The sequence below is a fragment of the Triturus cristatus genome, chromosome 7 (assembly GCF_964204655.1).
Source record: "Triturus cristatus chromosome 7, aTriCri1.1, whole genome shotgun sequence".
NCBI lineage: Eukaryota > Metazoa > Chordata > Amphibia > Caudata > Salamandridae > Triturus > Triturus cristatus.
Window position 1 is genome coordinate 107,579,505 of NC_140590.1, and position 23,837 is coordinate 107,603,341.

The 23,837-nt window shown below is 47.1% G+C and overlaps 2 long non-coding RNA genes across 11 annotated transcripts in view; one reads left to right on the top strand and one right to left on the bottom strand.

Annotated features, from left to right (window-relative positions):
• LOC146808945 (uncharacterized) overlaps positions 1 to 8,500 on the bottom strand; it is a 588,451-nt gene extending 579,951 nt beyond the window's left edge. For all 10 annotated transcript variants that reach the window (XR_014966289.1, XR_014966287.1, XR_014966293.1 and 7 more), the window contains exon 1: positions 8,339 to 8,500. This is a non-coding gene — a long non-coding RNA (uncharacterized LOC146808945). The remainder of the gene's footprint in view (positions 1 to 8,338) is intronic.
• Positions 1 to 23,837, top strand: part of LOC146808946 (uncharacterized) — a 109,480-nt gene that overhangs the window by 21,941 nt on the left and 63,702 nt on the right. The window lies entirely within an intron of this gene.

Here is a 23,837-nt window from a genome sequence, read left to right on the forward strand (position 1 = left end):
GAGTCTGCTCTTTGTGAGACTGGGACTGCCCATGCTGTAACTGTTCTATGTCTGATGCTGAGCCTTGTGTTGCTGCCACACAGTTTACATAGCTATTCCCAGAGCTGTACATGTACTGTACTGATTAAGCAGATGCCTCCTAGCCTCCTAGGACCTACCTGTCACTGATCCTCCCACCAGTCAAGGCCCTTTCAAACCCTGCTCCCGGGCATGTTAGTCTCCTGCCTCGCTTCTTCGACACGGCTGCTCTCTCTCGACCTCTTTGCTACTTTTCTTATTCAGGTCTGCTCAGCCTTTGCCACCGTTGCCATGTTTTGCCATTGGTTCTGCCCACATCTGCCTTCCTTTGCACTTACCCTCACTTCTGCTCATTTATGCTGTTTTCTCTATCTCCACTTTTATCCTTTTTGCTCATTTGTGCTGCTTTTCCTATCTCCACTCACTCTCTTTCTGCCTTTTTCCACCACTCTCTCTCTTCTAATTTGTACTGTTTCTGTATCTCCTCTTTGACTTATATTGCTGCTTATTAGTGTCGTTTTCTTGTTCTGCCACTTCTCTCTGTTTTTCTGTCTGTGCCTCTGTAGTTGTTCTGCTGTTTTTTATCACTTTTTTTTAAATCTTAGTCTCAATGTGTTCCCACCCCTTTCTTGAGGCCTTCTCCAGTTTTTTCCTCCTGCTACCCGATGCACTCCTTACCCGTTTCACTTCTCCCATGTTGGGATGCCTCCGGGTAGCCATGCGCTATATAAGAGCATACTCATGTTACCCTGCGTCCTATATCGCATCCCAGCGCTGCTCAACTCCCCCACCAGAACCTACTTAACTGTGGCCGCATTACAGATGTGCAGTTAGCATACTAAAAGCTATCCAGAGGCAAGCCCATCTACAGCAGTATTCAACACCTGTCCACGCCCAGTGACAGCAACCCTGGTACTATCCCCACTCACACTTACCCCTCTGAGACATTCATTGCTCTCAACTCGATCACAACTTGCTGCGCTCTTGCCGTACTGCACCATACAACGCTGAGGAAGCGCTCTCTTGCACTTCCTGCAAGTTCTCATGCACGCTTTCACGCCCACCACTCTCTGCTCACACAACGCTAGTCCCCAACACTAACTTCTCAATGTCACATAGTCTGGCTTCAAACCCAACCACAGCACAGAAATACCCCTGATGACATCTGTGTGATCCTGGAGAGAGAAGACAGGTCAGGCCTTATCCTTCAGGAAATCTCAGCAGTATTCAACGCTGTCTCCACCCCATTCTCATCTGCCACCTATATGAAACTGGAACCCAAAGTCCCTTCCTCCAATGGGTCTGCTCCTTCCTGACTGGCAGGACACAGGCAGTCAGCCTGGCCCCCCGCTCCTCGGTCACCCCAACCTGATTTGTAGAGTACCGCACGGATACTCACTCAGACTGATCAGTGGCGGGTGTCGCCTCACTACTGGTTCAGCAGTGAAAAATAAAAATAAAATGATAAGAGCAAGAAGTTATTATCATTTTATTTTTCTTTGTGATTTCAAACAAGTTGGGCGGGGCTGGCTCAGTGCAGAGGGATCAGCAGTGGTTTGCACTCCCTCCCTACGTGCACATGACACGTTGACCGGCCCTCTAGGGCCAGCCAAACCGTCAGGCGCACATGGCCTGTTCTCCATTGGGCTGTGTTGCACAGCCCTGTGGAGAACATGCACAGTCTCCCCAGGCACTGCCTGAGCGGCCAAACAGGCCGCTCAGACTAATCACGAGGCTGCTCCTGCAACGTTGTGCTTGTCCGGAGGAGTTCAGAAGCCTGGGTGCTTCTGGTGCTTCTTCCAGCAGAGAAGAAGAGGAAGGGGAGGCGAAAGAGAGACGTGCGGTGGAGGCGGCAGCGGCAAAGAAGGTATGTTAATTTGTTTAATCCCTACCTCCACCCTACCACCCTCGTTCACAGGCAGCCGCCACTGAGCCCGACCCTCTTCATTGCATAAATCATCTCTCTGCGCTGGCTAGTGTCATCCACACCCACAACATCGAAGTACTTTCCTTCACTGAAGATTCTCAACTCATACTCTTTCTTTCGGGCAAGACTCTCAACATCCTTAACAAGTTCATCGTCTGCACAACAGAAGTCTCAGACTGGTAGAAGACCAACTGTCTCAAACTCAACATTGACAAGACAGAAGTTGTAATCTTCAGGAATAACACATCACTATAGGACTCCTCCTGGTCGTCGGATTAACTGGGACCCACACCTACCTCAAGCACACATGCCAAGTCGCTCTGGATAGTCGTCAACAGCAATCGCAACATGACCACCGAAGTCAACACCGTTACAGCTTCCTGCTTCCCTACCGTCAAGTGGCTGAGGAGAATATTCAAATGGCTCCCAAACAGCACCCACAAAGCTGTCACTTATGCCTTAATCACAATCAAGTTGTACTATGGAAACACCCACTATACAGAAATCCTTAAACAACTCACCAGACAAGTTCAAACCACCCAGAACTCGGCAGGCAGAATCACTCTAAACCTTCCGCGCAGTACACACCACGCCTGAAGGAGCAGCACTGGCCCTCTATATAAAGTCCTCACTCACATTTTCAAAGCACTACACAACGGGCCAGCCTACCTCACTAGCAGCATGTCCTTTCACGAACCAGACACATCCGCTCGGCTGGTGTCATGGTTATTGTCAAGTTCCCGCTGGTCAGATTAATGCAGTGATTTAGGGTGATAGGGTGTGGGGGCTATGTATACTCTGTAGGTTTTGGTCCGCCGAGGTGTTTATAACTGGGTATCTCGGATTTCCAAGTTGTTTGTCCCCTGTTTGTGTTGTATGTCTTTGGGTGAGTGTTTGGTAGGGGAGGCACATGCAGAGAACAAACCGGTAGCATGTAAGCGGTGATCTTGGTGAGTTGCCGAGATCCCACGAGACCCCATCAAGTCACAGCAGCCATTTTGGATGTGGAACGCTGAGTCTGCTATTTATATTGCGTCCACAGCCCCAAAGCCGCTTTGCCTCAAGAAGTATCAGCGGAGAGGTTTCACATTGCATTAGGAGGAGAACCTTCTTACTGCCTCACTTCTGGAAAACCTAACATGCCGCTGCCTGTCTCCAATTCTTAGCCAGCTACCTCGGCACTAGGATCACAGCGTTTGTGGAGGTACCTCTGTTCAAAATAATACGGACACGGATGCGCATACCTGTTTAAAGCACATGAAAGTACTGGCCTCAAAATGAATCGCCCATGCAAGACTTTACCTCTGATGACTGTGCATGCGGACTTACCTCTAATTAAAAGTGAATGCCAATAAATTTTGCCATAATTCACAGTGCATTCTAGACCTTACTAATAACTTGCGCTTCACCTCCTCCACCACCATTTACGCAACGCACATGAAGCGCATCTCTTTAAAAGAGCTTGGAACCAGCGTAGCTGCAACTGACTTTCGGCACCATACCTTGGACTTGATGCGGCTCTAAGCGAGTGTGAAAGTAACATTCTCTCCAGGAAGTATATGTTGAATCATTGTGATTGAGAAGCGACTTCTATAAAACTGCAGCAATTGTGATATAGGGTTATTATATATGACTTTCTCTCTCTATAGAAAGTATGTCATGAAGTGAGTCAGTACTTACCTTGTGTGTGTCTGTGTTATAGACTCCACTCTTCCTTCGTTGCTTACAAAGACAGCTATTCCTAATCACCTCGTCCCTCCAACCAAGTGAATAACACGGTGGACATCAGGTCCCCATGTGTAGTATCTCAGGGTGAGGTTCTTACACAGTGACTGGTGCATGCCCTTTATTTTTAAGGTTCACATCGGTGCCTATGGAGGGATCCTCCTCCGAACATCAAGGCCCTACTCCCCGGTGCCCCAGCTTTTCTTCCTTGTCTAGTATACCACTTGCAAGTAAGAAGGCAGGGACTGTGGAGTTGGCCCACATCATCTCTGTGAGGTCATGTCGCGGGCTTAAGGTAAGGTTCGCGGTAAGTCTGACAGCCAAACTTCTACTTGTACATGTCCCTTGAATACGCAGAGGCAGAATCGACAGTTAGGCCTTCTCCTACATCGCTCCTAATGCATGGAACAACCTACCGCGACATATCAAAGCCTCCTCCTTGTGCCTGGAGTTCCGCAAGAAGCTTCATACTTGGCTCTTTGGTTAGACACACTCAGCATCAGGATACCCTACTGGGTGATAGAGCACTTTACAAATATACCGAACATAGCATAACATGTTGTGTATGGGAGAATCTTGGTTCGCCGCTCACTGCCCATGCTGTGCTACTCTGTGTGTGAGAAGCTTGCAACCACTGCTACGTATGCTGCATGCACTGAAGCCAGATGCTTATGAGGGGAATGCTGGAACTGGTGCTTTTGTGCTGTAGCTACACTATGTACAATATAGTTGTTGTCGTGAGAAAGAGGGCAAGCGCTAGAACTGCTGGTCACCACATGAGAGCGCTAGAACTGCTGTGCCTGTGCTGTGCCCGCCATATGTCAGTTAAGCTTGCCCAATCTTCAACCCCCCGCCGTCCTCTTGCTTCCTCTGCCCATCATGATTACACCCACATCCCCCTTCGTGTTGCTTCCCATTCAACTGGTCAATTTATTTTCTTTTTCTTTACTGATCCAAATTGGATTGGCAAACAAAAAGAAAAAAAGGGCTCACGTCAGTCTGTGGGTGCACGTATGCTTGTTGCGTCTGCCTCCATAATGACGCCGCTATATACAAGAGAGGGTTCCACTGCTCCACCTGTGCTGCACCTAGCGGGCCAGATGGGTCTTTGTTGTGAGAAAGAGGGCAAGCGCTAGAACTGCTGGTCACCACATGAGAGCGCTAGAACTGCGGTGCCTGTGCTGTGCTGTGCCCGCCATACGTCAGTTAAGCTTGCCCAATTGCTGTCCATTCTCTTCCTGTATTGTGTGTGGTGAATGTGTGCACAGTTTCTGTCCATCCTGTACTAGTTAGTTGTATGAGGGAAGCTGTCCCTGCTTCTTGCTTTTATTCTGTGCCTACTGTATGTGAGTGAAGCTCGTCCTGCTAATGGCTGTACTCCACCAGTCTGTATATCACAGCGAACCTTACACAGCTGCGGCAAATACTGTGTCTCGTTTGTGAGTGGGTAAGAAGGCGGCGCTGGCGCTACATGTGCTGTACTAGCTCTATATGTGCGAACGAGTCTTGCACTAATGATGCCTGTTCTCAAACTGTTCTTCGTGTGAGTGGAACTTTCATTCTGGAGTTCAACTAGTGCTGTTCATGTTTTGTTTCCAATGTACACGTGTATCGCTGCCATGTACACATGTCCTGTGCTTCCACTGCTCCTGCCTGGTGCTGTTTTTAGTTCTTGCCTAAGACTGCGCATGCACATGGAGTGAAAATGCAACTTACGGTGGGGTCCTCTGAGACATATTATCAGCTCACATTGGGCTCATTGCTTACTATTGGTTGGCTTCAACGTCACTCTCATTCGCTTTCTTCTTATTCGTTAGCGTGGGTGGGCTTCTTCCCACTTCATGTGTTTGTCACTCCCATGGAGCATGAACACATTACTTGTATCCTTCCACTGCTCCAATAGAAGGTGCTGTTTTTCTCTTTTTGTTTAAGCATCCAACAAGTTTGTATGTGTTCCAGCAGTCTCCCCCATGTACTTCTCCCCTCTGCCAAGCTCGCTCGGGTTGCTCTTTTGCTGCCTGTGTGTCTCTTCCGCCATCCTCCTTGATACCGTTGTGTGCGTATCCCCTGTGTTGCTTTTTGCCTGTGTGCTTCTCCCACCCAACTCCACGTTACTCTCTCACTTCCACCTGGTTCACCTCCATCCCCACCGTCTGTTTTCCTCCCCCTACTGCGCCCTATAAATTGCTTCTCCCCACCAATGCCCACGTTTTGCTAATCCCCACGAATGCCGCTGTGTTGCTAAACTCCCACCAGCGCCATGGTGTTGTTTTGTACCCCCTGCCCTCGTGTTTCTTAACCCCCCCCCCGCCGTCCTCTTGCTTCCTCAGCCCTTCATGATTACACCCACATTCCCCTTTATGTTGCTTCCCATTCAACTGGTCAACTTTTTCTTTTTCTTCACTGATCCAAATTGGATTGCCAAACAAAAAGAAACAAAAGGGCTCACATCATTTTGTGGGTGCACGTATGCTTGCTGCATCTGCCTCCAGAATGACGCAGCTGGCATTCTCTTTTTTTCCCATTTTAAATGTCATGCTGCACAGCATCGCGGATGTTTGGCTACCACAATTGGAATAACCAATAGATCCCCAAGGCTAGACCTCTTAGATTTGCCAGTGTTTGCTTGCCATTGTAGCTGCACTGCTGCTTCTTGGACTGGACAGAGTGTCCTTGGATTAGGAAAGCTTCCAATGCTTCCATCTATGCTGCATGTGTTGTGTATGGGAAAGAAGCTTGCACTACTGCTTTTTGGACTGGACAGGAACTCCTTGGGTGACGAAAGCTTCCAATGCCTCTAACTATGCTGCACCTGTTGTTGATGTGAGAGAAGCTTTCACAGCTGATTGTTTGACCAGACAGATTCTCTTTGCATGAAGAAAGCTTCCAATGCTTCATCTATGCTGCATCTGTTGTGGAAGTGAGAGAGGCTTGCACCGCTGCTTCTTGGACTGGACTGAGTCTCTTTGAATTGAAAAAGCTTTAATGCTTCCATCTGTGCTGCACTTGTTGTGGGTGTGAGAGAAGCTTGCTCTGCTGCTTCTTGTACTGTACAGAGTCCCGTTGGTTTAAAAAAGCTTTCAATGCTTCCATCTATACGGCACCTGTTGTGGATGTGAGAGAAGCTTGCACGGCTGCTTATTGGACCAGAGAGAGTCTCTTTGAATTCATAAAGCTTCCTATGCTTCCATCTATGCTGCACCTATTGTGGGTGTGAGATAAGTTTGCACTGTGCCTTCTTGAACTGGACAGGGTCTCTGTCCATGAAGAAAGCTTCCAATGCTTCCATCTATGCTGCACCTGTTGGGGATGTGAGAGAAGCTTGCACTGCTGCTTCTTAGACTGGACAGAGACTCTTTGGATTCATAAATCTTCCAATGCATCCATCTATGCTGCCCCTTTTCTGGATGTGAGTGACGCTTGCACTGCTACTACTTGGACTGGACAGAGTCTCTTTGCATGATGAAAGCTTCCAACGCTTCCATCTATGCTGCACATGATGTGGATGTGAGAGAGGCTTGCACTGCTGCATCTTGGACGGGACAGAGTTTCTTTGGCTAAAGAAAGCTTCCAACGCTTCCATCTATGCTGCACCGGTTGTGGATGTGAGAGAATCTTGCACTGCTGCTTCTTGGACAGGACAGAGACTCTATGAATTAAAAAAGCTTCCAACGCTTCCATCTATGCTGCACCTGTTGTGGATGTGAGAGAAGCTTGCCCTACTGCTTCTTGTACAGGACAGAGACTCTTTGGGTGAGGAAAGCTTCCAATGCTTCCATCTATGCTGCACCGGTGATGGATGTGAGAGAAGCTTGTGCTGCTACTTTTTGGACGGGGCATACACGCTTTGGGTAAAGAAAGCTTCCAATTCTCCCATCTATGCTGCGCCTGTTGTGGTTGTGAGAGAAGCTTGCACTGCTCCTTCTCGCAGACCAGACATTGCTGTTGTGTGTCTGAGCGAAGCTTGCTGGCTTTACTCGATCTGTGTGCTGCTGCGTATATTGGGTCAGACATGTGTGTGAGAAGAATGCTCCTGGGACCTTACTGCACTTTTTCTGTGTGTGAAGGAAGCCTCTTGTGTTACTGCACATGCTGTGGCTGTGGCTATTCTGTGTGAGAGAAACCAGCATTCCTGCTGCTCGTGCTGCACCGGTGATTGCGTCAGAGAAACGCACACGCACACCACTACTTTTTTGTTACTGCTACCTCAACAGTGACGTTATTAATATGTTTTAACAGAATCTCTAAATTTAGTTATGTTATTCAAATGTAGGTAGAAGCATCAGAAACGGTCTCTAGACAGTAAACATCTCATCGGGTGCAGGCGGTTTTTACATCCCTCTGCATTCGGCACTTGTAGTTTTGCTGATTTTGAACGCAGGAACAAAAACCCAGAATGCAAATAAACACAATGACGTCTACACGACCCTCTCACATCCGACACAAGCTTAGCTGTTTAGCCCTGAGCTTTAAGCCAGTAGCACCTGCGGTGCAGAGTTTTGATTGCTTAGACGCACACTGGTAAACTTCAAACTACAAGTCCCACAATGCAACATAGTAGCGAGGATCATGCGCATTGTCAGACATGACAGAGGCGCTTGTCATCTACCAAAAACACGGTTTAAGATCTTTTCTAAATCAACAGATTAAGCATGTACATTGCCCTACCTGTGCATCTGTCAGACTGGGGAGGAAGCATTTCGTATCATTGTCTTTCTCTGTTTGTTTTTAGCTCTGCAGCTCTGGAAACACGGTTCATAGCAGGAAGTATCTGTGTTTTCGAGCTGAGCCTGGAAGAGAAGGAGAAAAAAACACGTCGAAAGCGAGGACAAAATGGTTAAAAAATGGGCAGTCGTAGAGGGAGTGTTCTCCGCTGCTTTTTTTAAAGTTTTAATTTAGCAAGCCCGGTGCGCCCGGGGTCAGATAAGGACATCTAATTATCTGTTTTACGTGCCCGCCCAATCGTATAGCCTGCCTAGGTCTGCTTTGGCTTGGATTTCTTATCCACTTCGCCCGTCTTTTGCAATATTTCTTTTAATGTTTCTCTCGTCTTTGTGTTTTCATTCTTTTCCACCTGTTATCCTTTAATTCCTGCATTCTCTCCCTTTTGTGTCTTTTTTTTGTATCTTTCTTTGGTCTTTCTTTCATTTATTCTTCATTCCTTTTATTCTCTTAGTTTTGCTTTTTTTCTTGGTTTATTTTCGCCATTTTTTCTTTTTTCTTTCTTACTTTGTCATTTTTTTCTTTATACCATAGTTTCTTTCTTTTCTTCCTTCCTTGTTTTCTCGCACCTGGCACTGACCTTTGGTGGAATGGGGCACGGAGCCTGTGTTTGGAAATGTTCCTGAAAGCGTAGTGTGCAGATCACGGGACAGTATTTTACGGATAGCTCAGTGGGTTACTGCTTTTGTCACTGAGATCCTTTTTTGCAGTTCATAAATTAAATATAGAACCATAGCACAGTGACCTATGAACTGTAATGAAAAATCTGCATGAAATCTGCAAGGTATTGATTAGAACATTATGTTTTTTCACAGTCTTTCATTATCCTAATGCTGTTAAAAAGGTTTGTTTGAGTAGAAATTTATTTTTATCAATAAAGTAAAATCAACCACTGTGGTAGGTTTTTAAATCCTGAATTTCTGCTTCTCCAGACCAAACACTCTTAAAATAGCCTGCCTCCTAGTATCGGCGAAATGTGATTCCTGCACCTTGTAATCGGCATTGTTTTATGTAACATTTCCAATAGACTGATTTATACATGTATATTTCATTGTCTTTGTATAATGCTGCTATGGCTTGGTGACCGTGGACTATGCCTCGTTATCCCGGAGCGGTGGCACTAAGACAACCAAACACCACTAACGTAGCGAAGGCCATGGTAAACTTCTTTTCAAGGGGTGGGTTTCCAAAGGAGAGTTTGACCGACCAGGGAACCCCCTTCATTTCATGACTCATGAGACAGGTGTGCCAGCAATCCGGTGTTAGACAAATTCATACTCTGGCTTATCACCCTCAAATGGAAGACCTCGAGGGGTATAATGCCACCTTGAAGTGTACCCTAAAAAAGTTATGTGAGTTAGAATCCCGGAAATGGGAATGTATTTTACCCGTGGCCTTTTTTGCTATTAGCTGCAAGGTTAAAACAAGTCCTAGGTTTTCATTCTTTGATCTTCTCTTTGGGTGACAAACTCACTCTCTTCTCAACATGGCTGGAGAAGACTGGGGACAAGAAATGGATGGGACGAAACCGCTTCTTGACTATGTGACGAGTCTTAAAACCCATCTGAGACAAAAAAGGAGTACTGTAAGAACCAATATGGAACATGCTCAGCAAAACCAGAAAACCTAATATGGTAAAAAGGCCAGGGAAAGGACCCTCGATGTAAGAGAATGAGTGGTGTTAATGATACCCTCACCCGAACATAAGCTCCTGGGACAATGGCAAGGCCCCGGTGCGGTAGTGGAAAAGGTAACCCCGGTTATTTATCAAGTCGAAGCAGATTCGAACAAAAAAAATGACACAAATGTACCACATACACCTCTTAAAGAAATGGGAGGGTCATTGCCTGTTTTGATGGGAAGGGTCTTAAAGGAAACTGCTTTGCATGTCCAGTGCATATATCCTGACCTTCCTGTCCCCTTAGCTCATAAACTGTCAAACTTGCTACAGCCCCACCAAAAGATATTTTCCTTTGTCGCTGGTCACACTACTTTATTGAAACACCCTGTAGATACACATTCAGGGAAGAAAGTACAGTTAAAGCCTTATTGTCTCCCCGAAGCACGGCGAGAAATATCAGAGAAAGAGGTGAAGCAAATGCTGCAGATGAGGTCACTGAGCCCTTCATCCGTGAATGGAATTCTCTGATAGTGCTTGTACCGAAACTTGATGGTTCAGTACGCTACTGTATTGACTTTAGAGAAGTAAACAAAATCTCCACATTGTATTCCTATCCCCTTTCCTGGGTGGATGAAATGGAAGAGAGATTAGGGGAGGATAAATATATCTCTATGTTAGAACAATGCAAGGAATAATGGCAAGCCCCCCTAAGGGAGCAAGATGAGGAGAAAATGGCTTTTTCCACATAAGGGGGTCTGTTTCACTTCCTGGTATTGCAATTTGGGCTACATGTTGCCCCTGCAGTGTTTCAACGCATGATGAACACCATAATAAAGCCTCATGGCAAATCTTCGGCTGCGTACATCAATGACATCGTCATCTACAGTCCTTCCTGGGAAACACACTTGAGTCACCGGTACACTGTTATTCAGGTCTTGGACACTTGTGGTCTAAAGGTAAATCCTGTCAAAAGCCACTTAGCAGCAAGGAAGGTGAAATATCTGGGATTTCTCTTGGGAGAGGGACATATTCGGCCTCATTCTGAGAATATCGCAGTCATATCCGAAGTCCCCATGCCCAAGCCCAAAATGGATCAGCGTGCTTTTTTGGGACTCCTCGGTTACTACAGATGGGTCATCCTGTTTTTTTTCACAAATAGCTGCTCCCTCAAGGGATTTGATGAAAAAGAATACTAGGACTGAACAGATAGTAAAATCCCTTCCCCTGCTCTATTGGAGGATTTTCAGGCCCTGAAACAATCCCTTACCTCAATCTGTTTTTTCTAGTCCTGATTACACCAAACTATTTATTCTACAGACTGACGCCTCAGTGGTGGGTCTTGGGATGGTTCTATCACAGACAGATAAAAATGGATAGGAAAGGCTTGTGGTGTTTATTAGTATGAAGCCGTTTACCAGAGAGAAAAACTATGCAGTATTTGAGAAGGAAGCTCTAGCCATCAAGTGGGCCATAGAGAACCTATGGTACTATCTAGAGGGCTTAATTTAGTCTCTTTAAGGATTGCACCCTACTTGAATGGATGGGCCAGAATAAAGGAAAGAATGACCATGTTTTACATTGGTTTCTAGCCTTGCAGCCAGTCCGATTTCAAAACGTACACCGAAAAGGAGTAAATCACACCAACACTGATCTCCTTTCCCGACAGCCCCAAGAAAGATGTCTTTCTAGTAAGAAAGTAAGGAAAGACAGATGTTAGGAAGGAGCTTTATCACTCCCTTACTTACCTGAAAAAGCTCCGCCAGTGCACCTGTGTCTTTTGGTAGATGAGCGGAGTCATGACAATCATTGACCAATCAGGACTTTCAGGTTGAGAAAGAAAAGATATTGTGAACGTACAGTGGTCATTCGTGAGGAGGGCCACGAGTTTTGAGGAGCAGCAAACCCGCGACGGAGCAGAGAAAGAGCCGCAAGATGGAAGCAAGCTGAAAGACGAGGACTCCACCAGCCTCAAAGAGACTCAGGAGATCTGGACCGAGGAACGGTGGACGAGGCCGGAGGACCCTGAAGAGCCAAAGCAACTCAAGAGGGTTGCCGCGTGGCGGGTGAGTGAAGCGGGGGAGGGTGCAGGAAGGGAGTGCTATGGTGATGGGATTCCGCACCTTCCTTGTTTGTTACACTTAGGTTTCATTAGTTGTTTATGTTCTACATTTGTGCACTTCTTCACTTTAATGGAGACGCTTTCAGTCAGCCGCCGTATGCTGCAATGCAACGAGTACTGATTACTTGATTATTTTCTGTTTGCTCTAGAATCTGACGGGAAAGGGGGATTATGCCAAACGGAAGTACCAATAACAAATCAACCCACTCGGGTCACCTGCAAACTTACCGGTTATGCTGTATCACTGAAAGAGGGGTGAGGGAGAAAGGTCACGGGCGATAGCAAAAAGCAAGCTCAAGCTTGGAAAGGCATAACCCAATAAAACCAAACGGATATTACACATGACCCTACTATTAATCCCCACATTTATCATGATCGCTATTGTGGTGAGGGTATAAAAACCTCCTACTTACCGCCATTTCTTTCCAGAGACTCTGGGTGGCACCATCCTGAGGGCAGAGCTTAAGTTTAATTTGTAAAGAAATACATATCAGGCCCTCATCAGTATGCCACGACAGCGTGCACCACCCAAAGATGCTGCCAGCGCTGCCAATGATGGTAGAAACACAACTAGCAACCATCACACTCCTACAAGTGCGACAATGTAGACTATTCTAACCCTCCCAGGCTATGAAGACGGTGTGGGCGGCAGGGAGTGGTCATTTTTAGTGTTCATTGAACGAATAAATAACTGTGGTTGTGCTCCTCTCTTATTTAGACAAGCAGCGCCACCATGTGAGAGACTGCCATATGTGCCTGTGTTGCCAATTACGTGCCGGTGTCGAGCAGCGGAAACCACAGGCACAAATTAAGCACTGCCTGAGGGAGACTATCTGAAGAAAGAATAAATAGGAATCAGAACACTGTTATATCCTGAGGAAAAAGACAATCCCATCACCATTCTCACCAACCAAGCCACTGAGGACTCAAACCTCTCTGATTATAAAACCAATAAAAATCCACCATTCAGGAAACCTTACACAGTCTCCGCGTCCTTATATCCTGGCCGCCCTCCTACACTGGCCCTGGTTGTCTCTCTTCCTTTTTCGTTTCTCTATCTCTTGTAGAAACAGCAAAATGTTCTTTCTTTCGCAAAGCAGGTACTGATCAGACAGTAGTAGTGCAAGTTCCCCTTATTTACATAAAACATAAAACTGGGCAGCAGCGTAACGTCCCCTTCTTGACCAAACCGGTACAGCTCAGGTAGCACCTGCCAGACTTTGTTCGGGTGGAGGACATGGCTACTGGGCCACAACTGTGAGTTTTGAGGACGTTCCCCTCTGGTGTCCCGGGCTCAGTGCTGTTTTGGACCTGCAATCTGGGCCACCTACAGCCCGGGGCGTAGCTTCATCCGTGAGAGTTGGGGGATGTGACTCGGATTTCCCAACTAAAAACGCATTGGGCCGCTCGGTGTGACTGAGGTTTGGGCGGCTATTTCAATGAGGAAGAGGGTCAATACTGATCTGCATTAGGTGGGCCTCTTTATTGAGCGACACAGTGGGCGAAAATGCTACACAAACAATTGCCAAACAGTAGGCCATTTGCCAGCTTTCGTCCGATCACCTTTTGAGTGTTTGATTGCTAGTAATTTGCTTCCCATGCCAATGCCAGTGAATTTCAAAAAGTAGTCAATTTGCACCAATTCAAGGAGTACTTCTATGGATGTAGATTTACTACTAGTTTGGTAAACTGGTCCCTACATATACTTAAGATCCCGATCCCAAACAGATAAAGTTAAAATCTCTTAGTGAAATGAGAACAACGAGAACGAGCATTTACAATGCAATGGTCTCGGCATTGTTAAAGTTAGAGCTATTGGCATTGCTCATGACATTATTTTTGTTTATGTTTTTGTTTTTAAAACATTTAAAGAAATGGCATTGTTATTTACAATGCCAATAGCTTAATCTCTCTCAAATGCGAGACCTATTGCATTTGCACCCACACACAGAGCCACACACACAGTCACCCACACACACAGAGCCACCCACAAAGCCACCTACACAGAGCTATTCACATAGAGCAACCCACACACAGACAGAGCCACCCACGCATAGAGCCACCTACAAAAAAAGCCACCCACACAGAGCCACACACACAGAGGCACACACATACACACACACACACACACATAGAACCTCCCACAGACAATTCATGAGGACACAGGTCAAAATTCAGCAGCTCTGGCCATAGTGCCACATCCTCTCCCCCACTGAACACCATACTGTCCCGCTGACAAAAACTCACACTGCCTTCAGCTACAACCCAATTGCTGCCGGCTATAAACACCTGGATGATGCTCAATTTAAATGACGCAATGGACAAGAGCAATATGCGGCCTACAAAAAAAAGTAACATCATCCTGGAAAAAGCAAACACTCATAGGGGAATGCAAAAATTAGCAAACCATGTGAAATGCAAGCAGGAACAACATTGTTACCTTAACGCTTTTACACTCACTATTCAGAAATCAGTGAGTGCTTTTGCCTGAAAGGGGCCTTGAATGGTCCCATTTCAATGTCCATTGCTGATATCCTTACAAAATGTTAGCAGTATGGTAAAAAGACCACATCCCTGGACGCAGAGCCGCAGTACACATTTTGTTTTCCAATCCACACTTTGCAGTACATCCAGGATTGGTGCACTAGTTGCAAGCCCCGGGAAAACAAAGACAAGAACTGCTGCTTCCGAAATATCTAAACAGATTTGAACAAAAAATTAGCAAGATGGAAAAAGCGTTGAGTGCAGTCCCACGATAACCCGTAAATAAAACCTGTATCTTGTTTCCAGGGGCCAGGCTGCTAGTCTGGGAGAGGAAACTTACAGCACACCCTTGTGCTATCTTGGCTCCTATGCAGAACTCATAAGCAAGCTCCACAAAACCTGTGTACTTTTGCCTATGCCAAAAAGCAACTTGCACCACCGCACTTTAAAAAAAGTCTTTTGTACCATCTGGGGCGCCAACTTTTGACTATCTTAATCTGCTATTTTAAATAGATTTTAAACTCGAATGTTTTGTATATTGTTGCAAGGGTTTTAATAACTGAAGCAACTAAAGTTTACTTACTGAAGATAACTTGTATCAAACATCTTTTACCTTCACACGTCACAAATTGTTTTTTCCTCATAAATAAAAAAAAAATTTCAACCGATCACACGCTAACTGACTTTCCCTGTCAAGGTAATTCCTTCATCCACTTTGGTTTGATTAAATCACATTCCATTCCCACCTTGACTCGATTCTCAGACTACTTTGGTTCCGTACTGTACACAATACAATGGAGGCACTTTGTAATTATCTAACTGGGACCTGCTTAACGTACTAGTATACCATTCTATAAAGTTTACCTTGTTTTGCTTCTTTCTCTCTACAGACAATCTTTCTTATGCACCTCTTACCTGTCTCTCATCACTATTTCATTACAAAGGGACGTGATAAATACATCAGATATATGATTACAACTGACCCTCCTACTACATCATAATATATACTCCAGTGCAAACTCCATTTAGGTTTCAATGTTCTTGCCTAAAGGGAAAAAAAACGAGGAAGCATATCCTGAACCCTTAACGTCCTCTGAACTCACATGTATAAATCAAGTTGGATGGACAGGTCATATGTCCAGCTTCAGATGTCCATGGGTAATCCACTGAGTACAGGTGTATCAGTGAGAGTGCTCTGTATAGTAATCAGCACATTAAAACTGACAATTGGTGTCCTAAAATGGGACAGGGCTCGAGGTGATCAACAAAGTGGGTGCGTTGTAGTGGGCTCCAGTCTCAAATATACCGTCTCAGATGGGGAAATGATGTAGTGTGGTCGAAAGGTTTTAAAGGTAAAAGTGGTAGCGGCGGTCTGAAAAGAAGGATACCTTGAGAGTGTCGGATGCTTAGAAAACAAGATTCGACTCTTAGAAGGGATAAGCTCACAAGGAGACTGGGTGCTGAAGACAGCCGCAGGAGGGGACCAGGAAGAACCCTCGTCATAGGTGGAGACTATGCAGAGATCGGTAACTGTTCTCAAGGCACCAAGTTATTTCTACTCAAAACAAAGGCGGCAGACTGAACTCAGTATATTAGGCCAATTTCCGGGCATGTCACGCTATCGCTGAGCTACCAATTTGAGGGATGGAATGGGAGATTAATTAAAATGGGGAGGGTTTTGTATAGAAGACGGGTTTGTGGGAGAGAAGCTCTTGATTTTGCAGTACCTGGTTTGAGGTGAGTGGGTTACACGGGGTTAAGACAATTTTTTTGGGGGGGGGTTGCTTGGCATGGCTGTCGCTTCACACACCGTACACAAGGAGCGGCCACCAGTGCCGCTACAAGAGCCTCTGCAGCACCGCCGCCCGCTGTAGCCGGTATCCACAGGAGTCCCAGCGCCTGCTTCGCTCCGTAGAAGTAGAAAAGAGACTATCATCAGAAGCAGCGGTGGCTTGACTTCAGTCAAAACGTCGCTCCTTTTGCGTAATGCGAGACCTATTGCATTTGCACCCACACACAGAGCCACACACACAAAGCCACCCACACAGAGCCACTCACATAGAGCAACCCACACACAAATAGAGCCACCCACAGAGTCACCTACACACACACAGTTACCCACACACAGGCAGACCCACCACGTATAGAGCCACCTACAAAAAAAGCCACCAACACACACACAGCCACACACACAGAGCCACCCACACACACACAGACCCTCCCCCACACACACAGAGCCACCCCCACACACAGAGCCACCCCCACACAGAGCCACACAGTTGAAGTAAATGTTTTACTCAATGTTTATATGTTGCAGACATGCCGCTCTGCTGTCATATTGCATGAAAAAACAAACATCTGGAAAACACAAATTATCTAAGGTGAAGATAAATATAAACGGGACCTGCAGCGTGGACTTAGATGGCCATAAGGATTTTTAACATAGTTGTTGACGACTTAATCAGTATTGTACCTTGCAATTTTATGACGATAAATAACGGACCCTGATACAAAAAAAAAAAATAAGTAGTTATACCGTCCAAGCGTCTAGACAAGCTTCCCCACCCCCAAACTTTCCATTCTAGTTCCAGACACCAGAGCTCTTTACTTATGTAGATGTATATAAAGATGCATTAGAATTGATAGAGCGCATGCAATTGCTGCAGATAAGCGCCCAGAGACTCCACAACTCGTTCCCTTCTTTCCCAGCAGCACTTACTCCCCCTGTTGATGATGTAGTGGGACACTCGCGAGTTTTCGGACACAGAGAGCACGTAGTCCCCAGGGATTGTGGCCGAGTCGCGGACCAGGAACGTCCCGTGTCGCTGGCCTTGCAAAAGGGCCACTGCCTCGACTCGGGTCTGTCGCCCCCAGTACCAAGCATCGCGGTCCTCTGAATCGAAGTGCCCGGACATGGCGCCACCACCCCCGAGCGCAGCCCGAAATGGCGGCCGGAAACGCGGCCTCACCTACCGGAAGTGACGTCGAGAGCCGAGATCGCAACCAATGGGTGTTAACGGTAACCGGATTATCGGTCAGACGTTGCAGCTTTTCCTGTAACTATAGTAGGTGCTGCGAGTAACATAGAAAGGAGACAAAAGAAGTATGGCAACAAAATGAGGACTACATTTACCCTGTTGGGAATGGAGATAAAAAGAAGTCAGCATGTTAGGATTTCGAATTGAATAAACTTTAGTAATCATTTACAGCAATTTGGAACACGTCAGCAGCAAGCCAGTGCCCCTCGTTCTGAGTCCATTGCCCCCACATCGTTCTAACTATAAATATCCCATAGAACAGAGACCGCGGGGCACGTTCCATATTGCATCATCTCATATCAGTGTCCATCTCAACACATCGTCTCCGTTATAAAAAAAAGATTTGGCAAAACCTATTGGTCTTGGCTCTATTGTTTAGCCTCTAAATCTAAGTATACTCACGGTGGACGCAAGTCGTGACCAACATCTCGGTGAGCATGACGAGTTAAACAAGCTACCACTTTTTGTACTTGAAATCGGGGGACAGTTGCAGTGAAATAGATTATTTTTTTAGGTCCCCCTCTCGTGAATCTGCAGTCCGACACGGGAGCCGACAGCAGGGGGAGAGGACGCCATTAACAGCGCCACCTTTCTCCGAGGTGAAGCAGAAATGCCTCGGAGAAACGCAGCGGCGTTTTCGGATTCGGGGGCGTGTTTTTCTTTTTCTCTCCTCTTGCCATTGGCTGGAGGAGAGAAAAACATGCCCAGCGAAAAGTAACGAAAAACCACGCCCCCGAATCCGAAAAGGACGGGGCTTGTTTGGCGAGACAAGCCTTTTCTCCAATGGCTGGCCAGCATTTAAGAGGCCAGCCAATGGAGAAGAGGAGAGAAGAGGGGCGGGTTCAAGCCCCTCTTCTCCAAGTCATTAAATCGAGCGAGCGAGACTGCGCAAGCGCAGACTTCGCTAGCCGAGACCTAAAAAACAGCACAGAGATAGCAGATCCTACTCAGGAGCCCTAGATCAACTGCACAGCCAAGAATGCATTTGTTTAGATGCGGCTCCCCGCGTCGCCCCACTGCTATTAATCAGGTGGGCGGGGCTGCTCTGCTCTGAGAGCAGGGCAGGGAAGGAGTGGTTTGCCCACTCCTAAGTGCGCAGTGGCTGTTTGGTCGGCCCTCTCGGGCCGTCCAAACCAGTCATGTGCATTTCCCTGTTCTCCATGCAGGTTGCATTACAGCCTGCATGGAGAACATGCCCACCCCTCCAGCCCATGGCCGAGCGGCATGTCACGGCGCTCAGACTCATCACCATGCTGCATCGCAGTATTGTGATTGGCTTAGGGGAGGAAACCTAGCTGCCTGCTTCCTGTTCATGTCGCAGGCAGGAGAGAAGGAGCAGAGAAGACGCGGGACCCGGTCTCGAGGTAAGTTTTTAAATTTCTGATCCACATTACCCAGGCGCGACACCTGCCCCCCACACCCTCGGTGCCTGCCCCGACCCACGAGCCATGCTGGCCGCGACTAGCCACACCCCAAAGACCCCACAAAGCGATGCCCCTGAGTACACCCCTCCCACACTTGACTCTCAAGCTGGCGAGGATGAGTAGTTCAAGCTGTCTCAGAGCAGCAGAGAGGGTTTGGAGTCTCAGAACTCGAGCAGTCAAAGAATACACACAATAAGCCAACATCCAGATCAGGGCTTTTCTTTCAAGAAAAAGAGAAGTGTTTTCATTACATCTCAATACTGTACATAAATCACCAGAAGTAAGGTATTCTACGGATGCTCCATGACTGAACAGACAGAAACCTTAGACAGCTGCAGGCAGTGCTTAATTTGAGCCGGTGGTTTCTGGTGCTCAGCACCCGCACGCATTTAATCAACAACACCAGTGCTTTTCATGAGCACCAGTCAAGGACACATTTATTTATGGGAAGATTAAGATTAAGCAATATGCGCAGAATCACAGGACACCGAGACTCGAACCTGCCTCCCCACCTTCCAAGTTGGCAGCTCTGGCGATTACGCCAAATCCTCCCCAAACTTTCATGGTTAGTAGTTAGCTCTGTTATCGGCGGTGCTAACAGGAGAAATGGGCTGGTGCAAGCTGCCTCCTGACGAGAGTCCCGGCACTTATTTTTTTTTACAAATTAACCACTGGCTGTAGGCTCACTATGGACAAATGAAGCAGTTTTCCTGAGTTCTGTGGTCCATAGGTTAGTCTCTATGCTTTGATTAGGTAGTTCACTTAAGCAGGTTGCAATAATATCAACAAACGCCCACCCAAATCTGGCAGTCACATTCTCAGTCAATGCTCTGTTTAGGCATTAGTGTTACCTGAGGTGGGATGGACTGCGGCTCTCTAAGAGCGGGCCAGCGTTCGGCCACATGGTAGGAGCGATCGGACTCCTGGTCTTAGGGGCATGTTCAGGCGACTCTGCCCCATCTCTCGATGTTAGTCCCAGTGGAGACTGGTCAACTGTGAAGCTTGTGGAGCCTAAGATCCAAACCTGAATTTGCCTGCGCAAGTGAGCACAGCGAGGGAGCACAACCGGCTAAGAGGGGATCAGGACAGTCCCCCCTGAGAATGCCTTTTAAAATGACATGAACTGGGAAGAGGTGTGGCGCAGCGGCCAGTGTGGCGGGCTCCGGAACACTGGGGCTCATGGTTCGATCTCCGGCGGTAGGTAATCCCAGCACCATGTGACCTTTGGCAATAGCTCGCTTAATCTTCCCGACAGCCCCCAGCGCCTTGACACCCTAGGGTACTTGTTCGCGCTTTACAAATACTGGTATTTCATTTCATTTTTCATTTCATTTCAATTGTGCATTTTTCACAACAATTTCTATCATCAATTGACCAGAAGCAATAGTTTTAAGCCCATTCCAAGGCACCACTCATACAATATTTCAGAGAATTCCTGGTTTGGCAAACTGTCCTGGCCTATGCCATGGCCTCATCTTTGCATTGAATTTCTCCTAATGCCTTCCTTGAATGTAATTTTGTCTGACCGCCCCCCCTCTTGACTGCCCCGTGGGCCCTTCCTAAATTATTGGTATGAATCCTTTTGTGAGTCTCCTCACTCCAGTCCTGGAGGTCCCTCACTCCTTCCTCAGTCGCGTCATTATTCTCTGTTCACTTATCCTGTGCTCCTGTCGCGATTGTCACCTCATCCTTTCCTTGATTGTCTCCTCCTGCATCCCTTAGCTCGCCCCTTCCTTGATTGTCCACTGATTTTTCTTCTGCTGTCTCCTCAACCCTTCCTTATCTCTCTCCTCCGCCCCTTCCTTCACTGTCTTTTCACTCTTTTCCTGGGTGTTAAATCTCTCCTCCCTAGATTATCTCACCTCAGCATGCGCACCCTCTGCTTCCTTTGCACACTGCACACTCTGGGCCTCAGCATTGTCACTTTGCAAACAGTGATGTACCAAGGGGGCCACTGGGCCTGCAGGTAAGGTAATAATCCTGCCATAATTGGGAAGTGGGACGGTAGGCCCCTCATGCTCCAGGGCCATGGTGCCACTGCACATGATGCACTAATGATAGCTGCCACCCTGTATTAGCACACCCTGAATTGCGATAACAATGAGGGTGACAAGAACAGGGCCCAAGGAAGCAGAGCTCCGAGGGCCAGGAATCCTGACAGTCAGGGGTTTCTAGCGCACAGGGAGACATGGAGGTGTCTCCAGCACCCCCGCACCTCTGGAAGGCTGGTGGCGTCGAATACTCCAGAGAGCCAGCTGTGTTACTCCGCTCTGCCTCACCAGTCTTTTATGGGCACCACCTATCCCCACATGACCGTAGATGCCAGACTGCTTGAGACAGTAGCTACACCCCATCACCCTTTCACTACTGTCACTACCGACAGCTTACACACCGCATCAATTGCACACATTCAAAGAGACATAAGAGCATCACAGCGCTCACAGTGGGTCACATAGTTGGGGGTGACAGAAGGATTACTTGTCAGGATTTAGTTTAGGATACCTGGTGAGGCTCAACTCCTGGTGCTGTCAGCCGCCAAATGTCCCCATATTATGTGACTTATATCTGCCAGCATTGTGGGACTTGTAGTTTTTGTAACACCATTGAGCGTCCACTCGCAATGATCGCAGTACACAATGTGCAGTTGCACAAACGCAAGATCAGATGAAGGTTCAAGAATCGCTTGCAGAACTCTACTTAGCGAGGCAGAGTTTTTTGGTTCTCTTCGCGGAGTTTTGCACAGCGGAACTCCGCGAACTCTGCTCAGACAGACGGTATAACAAGCTGCAATAAACATGATTCAGTAGCTGTTAATTCAATCCTGTCTATTAATGCCTGCACGTGTGTCACTTCCATCCTTTTGTATGACAAAAAAATACAGAGATGTCACTGGGATTAATAAGCACAATTATTTTAAACACTTTTGCCCACTTGCCAGTGTAATTAAACATGGAACATGATTTAACCTTCTACGGCCCCCTCTTGGTTGGGCAGCTTGAACGATGTGCTGGTCCTTGAGCAGGGTCGGCTTTAGCGCTGGTGGCGCCTCGTGCGACCTTCATTTTTGGCGCCCCCCACACTCCATGAACGCCTCCTCCAATTCTCTCACTTTCACCTGGCAAAAATGAACCTCATCTCTCCAATCATAAATTACTGCTAAACCCAGCACCCTCACCTACCGTCAGCGCCCCCTCCACAGGCCAGAGCCCGGTGCGGCTGCACCGGTCGCACTGCCCTAAAGCCGGCTCTGTCCTTGACGGGCCTCGACTTTGGATCACTTCTGTTCCTGTCCGCCTCCCATGCTCTTTCTTTGCAGGTTTTCTCCCTTTATTGCCACTTCCTCCCCCCTCTATTGCACCCCCCCTAGGAAGGAAGTGGGAGTGGGGACACTGCTCTGCTCCTGGGGTCTGTTGGACCCTCAGTGGGGTTACACTTTCATCCTCCCCATGTCTCTTCGCTCCTCTGTGGCCTTCGCCAGTCTGGGTACACCATGTTTGTGATGCAAAAAGAGCACTGTTTACAGTCAGACGCGCTCTCTAGAGATACAACACATACAAACTACCAGTGTTTACAGTGTGTGTCTTGATGTGCTAAACATGATACAACTATTACAGTTTTACAGCGTGTCTTTCCGCCTATCTTCACTAAACACCTAAAACTGTGCAGTGTTGACACACTGTCTGAATGTCTAGCTGCCTTTATCTTATTACACAAACTGTGCACTGGCTTCACTTTGACTGAATGTCTAGCTGCTTTGAAGTTATTACACACACTGTGCATTGTTTACATTCTGTATGAATTTCTAGCGACCATCATCTTGTTAAACAAACTGTGCACTGTTTGCATTCTGCCTGAATGCCTAGCTGTCTTCAGCTTATTACACAAACTGCGCACTGTTTGCATTCTGCCTGAATGCCTAGCTGTCTTCAGCTTATTACACAAACTGCGCACTGTATGCATTCTGCCTGAATGCCTAGCTGTCTTCAGCTTATTACACACACTGTGCACTGTTTGCATTCTGCCTGAATGCCTAGCTATCTTCATCTTATTACACAAACTGCGCACTGTTTGCATTCTGCCTGAATGCCTAGCTATCTTCATCTTATTACACAATCTGCGCACTGACTTCACTCTGTTTGAATGTCTTGCTGTCTTAAAGTTATTACACAAACTGTGCACTCTTTACACTCTATCTGAATGTCTTGCGCCCTACAGCTTATTACACAAACTGTGCACTTATTATACTGCCTGAATGTCTAGCTGTCTTTAGCTTATTACACAAACTGTGTACTGGCTTCACTCTGAATGTCTAAAGGTCTGAATGTCTAGCTGCCTTAAGCTTATTACACAACAGTGTTTACAATCTGTGTGTGTTACACTTGCATGGAGCACTTGCCATAGACAGTGTGTCTGCCTTCACTGAGCACATGGGCCAAGAAAAGCAGTGCAGACACTAATCATGTGGGGTTGTGAGCGACCCTTGACCCTGCTAGGTAGGTCGCTCCCTCTCCGCACAGCACCGTCTGTGTGTCCTTGCCCCAGCTGCCGCTGCTGAGGAAGTTCGCAGCCCTCCTCCACCTGTAGGCTACCACCTGCGCCTCATCCCTGGTGGCCAGTGATAGGCCGTAGGTTTGTATCACCATCTGTACCTTATCGTATTGCCTTTATTGTTATTTGGTGTCTGTGACTACTGTTGTCTGTCTTCCCCTGGTGCCTGTACTTGGTCTGTGCCCTCTTTTCCTTTTGTTCCCCTCTCTGT